Source organism: Anser cygnoides, chromosome 3 (genome assembly GCF_040182565.1).
Source record: "Anser cygnoides isolate HZ-2024a breed goose chromosome 3, Taihu_goose_T2T_genome, whole genome shotgun sequence".
In the NCBI taxonomy this organism is placed as follows: Eukaryota; Metazoa; Chordata; class Aves; order Anseriformes; family Anatidae; genus Anser; species Anser cygnoides.
The window spans coordinates 94,840,597-94,849,085 of NC_089875.1; the positions used below are offsets into that span (position 1 = coordinate 94,840,597).

Genomic DNA, 8,489 nt, shown 5'->3' on the forward strand with positions numbered 1-8,489 from the left:
CAGAACTGTTAAAGAAAACATTAGTGTCCTTTCTAAAAGAAAAAATATACAAAGCTTGGATGGAACATGGTTTCCTGAGCTTTGGCCTTTGAGAATAATTAAATTTGGTCTCTTTCTAGGTCACCAGCCGCTCAAACAGGACACCGAAGACCTGCCTAACAGCAACATGTAACCAAAATAATGTATTTGTAACAACGATATTGCTGCATTGCAGGTACACTGACAAAGATATACACCAAAAACGTCAACCCATAAGTATCTATGTACCCACCTCTGTTCCTTAAATTCCCTATTATTTTAGCCCCTCATTTAAAACTGCCTATCTAACTCTTAATGGCTCTTGTTGTCCTCCTCTTACCCTAAAGTCTTCAGACACCAACTGACCCAAATCTTACCACCCTGTTACTAAAATCTCAGTAGTCTTGACATATCAAGCAATAAGCACATCCCAAAATCTATAATCTGAAGATGCATGCTGCACCCCTCGCTGACACACAGCAGATCCCCTACTCTTTGCTACCAGATTATTTGATGGAAGGTCAGACAGCTCAAGATTTTTCGTTATTAAACTTTGCTATCCGAAAGAATTACGTTCTACTACCAGAACTGCAACTCATTTCACTGAGCAGGAAGAAAAAGTACATTTCAAACAAAGGATTAAATTAGAAGACAAAGAAATGCGGAAGAGACAGAGATAAACCTTTTCCTAATCATACAAGATCAAATTATATCACACAAAATCAGATCTTTTGCACAGAAAAACCTTTCCTCAAAAACATGTTTCTCGTTCTCCCTCTACAGCTAGAAGAGGCACAAAAAAACTGCACTAGAAGTTGAAGTTGTGTTCTGTCACAAAAAATGACTTTACACTGTGATATCCTTCAAATTTATTTCATGAAGTAGACTGCTTTCCTATACTGGACCATCCCATCAGTGAATCCCCAAAAAGTTAATAATAATCACAGATTATACCTCTCTGTATCATTCAGAGAGTACACATCTCTCCATATGCCTCTAGAATTTGTAAGCTCACTAAGAAGAGACATTTCCCTGAAAAGAAAAAGCTAATGACAGATTATTTTTCCATGACTACTGCTATGTTCTTCAACTCTTTTCCACCCTCACATTGCTCAATAATTGTTTTAGGAATTTTCAGCATGGTCATTATATAAACATTAAGCTTTGTAATAGGTTACATCGATTATTTGTCAGTAGTCCCAGAGAGAATAATTTCATTTGTAACACTTGTTGAATTTTTCAGTACCTCTCTGATAATGATTAATTTGGAAACACATATTAGAATTAGTTTTTTCAAAACCAGTTAGATGCTTAATTGTGAAGCTTTGTGAGGTCTTCCACAGAAACGTAACATCTGCCACGTACACATATTGATACCATTCAGGTGCATGCCACAAGCAGTCCATACTTTTCATTTTGCTCTTATATAATGAACACTCACATCCAGTTTACTGGACTTTGGCATTTCTACTTCATAATGCTACCTTTAAAAAAAAAAAAAAACATTCCCTTACCCATCAACATTTCTGACACAATAGGCAAGACAATGAAAGATTACTATTTTCTACAAATAAATTCTCTTCCCTTAACATTTTTAAGACTTGGATTCAACAGTATTTAGGTTCCCCAGGAAAAACTAAAATTACAGAAAATGTGAAGAAAATTAAAGAATTACAGACTCATTAAACTAACAGCTAAAATAATTCCATACAGCATACACATGCTCAGCTCTTTGCACACGAGTAGCATTTAAGCCATGAGATAGAGCCAAGCTCTAAAAAGTTTCTAAGAAGAGGTCACGGAAGTATGGTAGATAATCACAAGTTTTTTGAGCTTTTGCTTTCTTAGACACACCTTAACAACTGCTTCCACACTGTGATAACTATACTGGATTAGATATAGACGGCATGGTTTGTACTTAGATGCCCTTCCATCCAGCTACGTAAAATTCGTGAGGATTTGCAAATGTAACATGGCCGTATAAAACAAATGGCCAAATAGCTAAAAATGATGGTTGAAACAAAAAATCTAGGTGTTTAGGACTCCATACTCATACGTCTAACCTTTAAATCAGAACCAAAGTTAGAAGTAGCAGCTTTGTGATGAAGCAAAAAGAGAGCTGACCACAGCTTTGTTGTGAGCTGTACACTAAGCGTGAAAACCAAAGTTAAATTATTCTAAGAAATCTTAAAATCCTGGATTTCAAGATCTCCCGTGCAGAATATTTCCCAAACCTTACCAGATGAATTTACTAAGCACAACAAATTGTAAATTGGGGTTGTCAGAGAGAAGCCATGTTTACAACCCTCGCACATAACCCTACAGTATTTCCCCAGTTTAGCAATACGAGCATCAACTTTTACAACAGCAAGCGTACAGAACTTACTTAACAGATTAACAGCCCCATAAAGGACAACACCACAACTATAATTTGTTTGCTACACTTGTCACCCCATGTCCCTGCGTTCCCAACCTTCATGCTCCATTCTGCACGCCATTTCCGTAGGTCACCCTACAATAAATAAAGTGCTCTTCTGCCAACCTCTTGTGCCATGGCCGTAACGTACCCCCACTTTACAGAAAGCACACTTGTTGTTACGTGAGCGGTAGCTCTTCTGAAGCCTAATAGGCATTAATTATTTAAATTCCAGTAGCAAGGAGGAAGCGTGGACAGACCGCCCCAGAAAGCCCATGTCACCCAAGGGCGGGATGGCAGTGCCACCAGGCCTCCCCTGGCTCCCCCAGCCTCTTGTGCCATGCCTCCCGCAGCGGGTACCCTACACAAGAGTTAACCACAGAACCCGTTGACGATGCGAAGTGTGAGGGACGGGAGGAGGAGCCCCACGCAGGCCAGGCCAATAGCAGGGTAACAGCTGGCTCCGAATCGCCGTTTGCTCCCCAGCCTTCGGGGCTGCTGGGGCCCGGGGCCGGCCGGGCGGAGCTGGGAGGCCGGGACGGAGCCCTGGGGAGGCTGGCGCGGAGCTCAGGCCTCGGCCGCGGCCTGCGCAAGGTCAGCGGGGTGCGTGCGGCTGTGCGAGGGGACCCGGCCCGGCCCCCGAGCCACGGCCCGGCCCCGCGGCCCGCTGCGGCCTCAAGGCCCGAGCCGCAGCGCCGGGCCCCGCTAGGCCCGGCCAGGCCAGGCCTCAGCCCCGGCCCCTCCAGGCGCTGCCCTGCCCTGCCCGGCCGCAGCGGGCCCGGCCGTGCTGCGGAGGCCGCGCGAGGCCCAGCGCCCCCGGCCCCCCTCGCCCGCGCCCCGCCGGCGGTGACTCACCCCGCTCCGCGCCGCGCCGCGCCGCCCGCCGACGAAGGGCCGCGGAGGCCGCGCCGAAAGGGAAGGCAGGGCTCGCGGGAGCGCGCACCGGCTTCCCCCGGCCCCGCTGCCCGCGCCCCCGCTGCCCGCTCCCGGCTCCGGCTCCTCCGCCTGGCGCCGCCGGCCGCGTGCCCGCTCCCCCCGTAGGCGCGCCCCCGCCGGGCCCGCCGCTCACGTGACCGCGCTGTTTACCGGGAGGCGGGCGCGGCGCCGCGCAGGCGCCCGGCCCCGTCAGGGCCCCGCCGCTCGGGGTGCTGGGTGCCGGCCCCCGCCCGCAGCACCCACGGCGGGGCTGGGGCCGAGACAGCGGGGCACGGCCCGGTGGTGGCCCACGGAGAGCTACGGGGCTCCGTTGGGGGCCGGACGGGGCGAGCCGGGCGCGCCGCCTGTGGGGTGGTGGTGGTCGGGGTGCTCGGATCATGGTGGTCCTGGTTCCTCAGATCACAGAATCACAGAATCATCTAGATTGGAAGAGACCTCCAAGATCACCAGTCCAACCTCTGACCTAACACTAACAAGTCCTTCACTAAACCGTATCACCAAGCTCTACATCTAAACGTCTTTTAAAGACGTCCAGGGATGGCGACTTAACCGCTTCCCTGGGCAGCCCGTTCCTTGGGAGGCTCTCATGCTGCCCCTCAGCACGCACATTTCTTCCCTGCGGCCTTGTTTTCGGGTAACTTTGTCCCCTCACACCATGTCTATGACATGTTCACGCAAATTCCCACCACAGGGGCTTTTATCAGGTCATCAGAGCCTGAAGTAATCCAGTCTCCACATAATGTCACCCAGGAAAAGGGCTGTTCTGCTGGTTTGCATTGTAACATTACATACATTTTTCTCCTTCAGCCTGATGATGAACAGTATCTGCAATCCTGACACTTTGTTCCACATACCATGTTTCAAATTGAATACCCCCCCACCCAAAAAAAATTGAGTATGAGTTTTAAAATAATAGATATCGTGAATGGCAATATATTAAACACTGTCTTTGCATATTAGTCTTAAAAATAGAATTATATTCAGGATGACAACGTATTAACACTGTCTTTGCATATTCCTCATTTTGCAGTGCAGTGCAAGCAACATCAGGACAAAATAAAAAGGCGAGGAAGTTGAAATGGGTTGGTTTTCCTTTGTTTCTTTTCTCAGTTCTGAGTCTTTGAAATGGATGTTCTTTTGTGGTTCTATAAAGGCTGAAATGCAGTAAATATTTATCTCACCACCATCACATTGAGAGAGGGGGCTTTAAACCTAAAGCACTGCAATACACTTCGTGTTTTCAGCCACTGCACAGACTAGTTGCAACAAGACAAAAACTTTTGTTGCTGACCACAGTTTTTAACCCAAACTTTTTTCTCTCTGTCCTTAAATCACCTTTATGCAAATCACCACAAGTTTGGTTTTTATCCTCTTTTATTTCTTTTCCTCTGCTTTTCCAGTTTTGAATATTCTCTCTCCAAGGCGGGCATCTCTTAAAAAGATTGCCTTCTTATGATGGCATAAAACTGAACTACTGAGTTGATGGTGCTCATTTCTCCAAAGGCTTTCAACAAGGTGCTAAGCCTCTGATATTTTCTTGAGATTATACTAAGAAATGAAATTACTGTCTGAAGTGAAATTAAGTTTATCACATTTGCGTCCGAACACATCGCATAGATTTTCCAGCATTCAAGCCTTCTGCCACAAGCACCAAGCAAAGGATTGCTAGTAATCTGGTTGTTGATCATTACCTTATTCAGTTCCTTCTTTACGCTTTCAAAAGGCACCTAACTCCTGTGGCTCATCTCAGTGTAAGAGAGTTCATATACTTCTCTGTGTGATGACCCACAGCATGCCAGTCCCTTTAGAATCATAGTGGCCTGTCATATATAGCGAATTGCTCACCTGTACCACCTATGTTGTGGTTTTATTTAACATCAAAAAATAAAGGAAAAAAAATTAAACCACTACAAAGGAAAATGTAATAGGTATTGCAGACAAGTTTGTATACAATGACATCGGATCAGCTACACACAGCTACAGCTACACCATCTGCTATCTTTCTTAGCGATGTTTTTATCGTGTCATCCCATTACACGAGATAGTTGGTAATATTCCAGATCTTGCAAGTTGTTTCCATTGGAAAGCAACCTATTTATTTTCAGAAAACAGTCTACTACTGCCCTAAACACAAGAGAAAGCAGCAGCAGAAGGCAGTTTCTTTGCCAATAGTTCCAAGTCTCTTTACAGCCATAACTCTTTCCAAGAGGTTCCTGAACGATTTTCCTTATAGCCTTCTCTTGCCTTCCATGTATTTTTTTTCAGTAAACAATACCTTTGCAAATATGGTATACACAGTCAAATTTCTTACTGGAATTAAACATGGTTTGCTTTTGAGTGTTAATTACTGCTCCATTTGTAGAAATGTTGAAAGGTGCTGGTGCTGGTGCTACATACGCTTAACTGGATAAAGAAGTTAGTGGATGTGGTTGCAAACTAACAAGTTTCTCCCATGCTCAAGGAAAATATCCAGTCAAAAGCCAAGATACAGTACAGCAGTAGCAGTAGGCCAATAACTGTTTAAACAAACTCTCACAATAACTTTTTTTTTTGTCTAGGCATATTTATTTGAATTTTCTCAAAGATATTTGATTTAAATTATTTTAAAGCCCAAGTGTTACACTAATTTTGTAACCTACATAACTTCTTAGAATGTTATGCAAAGCAGAATTAGACTTCTGAAAGAAATTTAAATACTAGAGCAGCAGTTGTATTCATCTTCCAAGTTTACAACACTAAATGAGCTTATTTTTTATGCCAGTATCCATATTCTGAAAAGTCATACATATTACATTTGCACCTCCTAATAATTATATAACAGCCTTTTATACTGCATTTGCCGTGATTTTTTCCCAATGTCAACAGCAAAGTATCTGTTCAAATTATCTAGGATTGGCAGGTATCAATAGTTTGGGAAGCTCCATGGTTAGTTCATTTGAAAGCTATTAGCTGTATATTTTCCCAAACTAGTATCCTTAACAAAATTTAAAATTTAAAATAAGAAATTTCACTGTTTGTCTGTTTTTTTCCAAAGGCAGAACAATAATAGCCAGTAACCTCCTGACATTTTCAAGTCCTATACTGAAAATGCACATCTTTTTATTAAGAATATATACATTTTAGAAAATTTTATTTTTTAATAAATAGATTTTGACACTATTTTTCCTCATTACCCACCCTTCCAATTTGTGCAGATTGTTGGATTAAACATGTCATACTTTGGAAAGCAGAAAATCATTCAGTTCCATGGAAAAAAATGTAAAAGGAACAGTTTTATTTAAAAATAACAATACAACTTAGTGAGCTAAGGTGAGGTTCTGAAGAAAAGGATGTTTAGTCATTGATTATATGACTACAGGTAGGTTTTTGTGGGGATATGAAATATACAGATAATACAAGCTATTTATTACAACCTACTCAGTTGAATACTTAAATAATTGAATTAAAGACTGAAAGACATTTCATCCCCGAAGATGAGATTGAGTTGCAGTTATTGGCAGAGATTGGTGTATGCCAGGAAAAAAAAAAAAAAAGCCTTGAATGAAAACAGACTACAACAGCTCACATAAAACTGACTTAATTCACAAACAAGTTTGGGCAGTTGCCTATGGAATTGCTGCTCGAGTTACTAATACTCTAAGTATCTGATATTTCACTCCAGTGTCTGTTTACCTTAATTGTAATGTTCTGTGAAGATGATCATTTGGTACTAAATGATAGTAAAAACAATGCATTTTGACTAAGTGCTTGTTTTATGATATTTTTTTTCCCTGTATATTCATAAAGAGAGATCTGAGAGAGCATAAATTACTTTTTTTAATAAGTACAACTTTATTCAGATGAGTAACTGTTCATATGTATATTCATTTAACTTAAAACATATACATTGTAGTGTGTACATATATCTTGCATTAAAAATTCATACATGTTTCCTGTAAGGCTGTTTTCTGATTTGTGGTATTTCCTCTCTGCCTTTCCGCTAAGGCTTGACATTACATTTCCTTCGCACATGTGTTCAGCAATCATCCCTGCATTCTATTCCTGTTCTATAGCAAGTTGTCCTAAGTGTTTTTTCCCGCCAACAAATGTGGTATTGCATCAAGTAGCTGGGGCACAGGCATGGTGCTAGAAATAGAGACTGTCAGTACGCCTGTTTGCTGGGGTTGCTGGGTTGTAGGGCTGTTCTGCTGAATATCAGAGCACAAAACCAAGAGACTGTAAAGAGGCTACCACACAGAAGAAAAGCAAATAACAGGTAAAGAAAAATGCAGTATAAATAAATAAGTTTGTGAATGAAGGACATATGATTTATCACTCTGAAAATCAAAATCAAATGAAAGAACTTCAAAGATATAAAATTTTAATTTGATATTGCTAGAAGTCCCATCCTCTGTTGGAGCAGAAATCTTACTGAGCACACATACCTTAGTTTGGATTCGTCTTTCTTGGACAAACTTGACAAGGACTATGCATGGCATTCTGATCTTTCTCTATCAGCACAATTCTTGATCATTTTCTAGGTTTTATGCAAATGCTATTAAGTAGTTATATATATAGTATATTTTATATTAAAATATACAATATCCATTATACATTATGCTACATACACCCAGAAGTGGAGTTCTCAAATCAGTTGAGAAATTCCATTTAACTTCTCCCTACTCTTCCATTGTTACCTGTTACTGTCTCCTGCTTTTTCTACTTTGAAACTGTTCTACTAAATCCTCCAGTTGAACTAATAATTTCTAGTGTGATATGATGACCTTATTTAACCTATTTTTTCACCTCAGAATTTGTAATTATTATCATATTACCAGGCCCAAAGTTGCTTTCCTCATTTTTGCCCCTTCTTATATATAAACCTTAAATTTGCTAATCTCCAGTTTTACACTACAATGACTGCAGTCTGAATGAGTGGGAATCTATAGCTACACATCACAGATATTTTATGCTCGTGGGGATGCTGGCTGTGCAGCTCTCGGCTCTGCAATAAATCCATTCCTAGCCTTGGCTTCCTGCCGACATGGGCTGCTGCTCCTAGTGGTCCTCTGGAAGAGGGGTTGGGTATGCAGAGAGACAATTGCAGCTGCATGGTTCAATCCCAGCCTTAGCTACAATA

The 8,489-nt window shown here is 42.0% G+C and overlaps 1 protein-coding gene across 3 annotated transcripts in view; it reads right to left on the reverse strand.

Moving 5' to 3' along the window:
• The window catches only part of PHF3 (PHD finger protein 3), a 49,994-nt gene extending 46,570 nt beyond the window's left edge, over positions 1–3,424 (reverse strand). Inside the window, exon 1 of one of the 3 annotated variants that reach the window (XM_066994737.1) lies at positions 3,290–3,424. The gene's annotated coding sequence lies outside the window, so the exon portion shown is untranslated. The remainder of the gene's footprint in view (positions 1–3,289) is intronic. The other 2 variants (XM_066994738.1, XM_066994740.1) reach the window with 2 other exon arrangements.
• Positions 3,425–8,489: the final 5,065 nt, after the last annotated feature.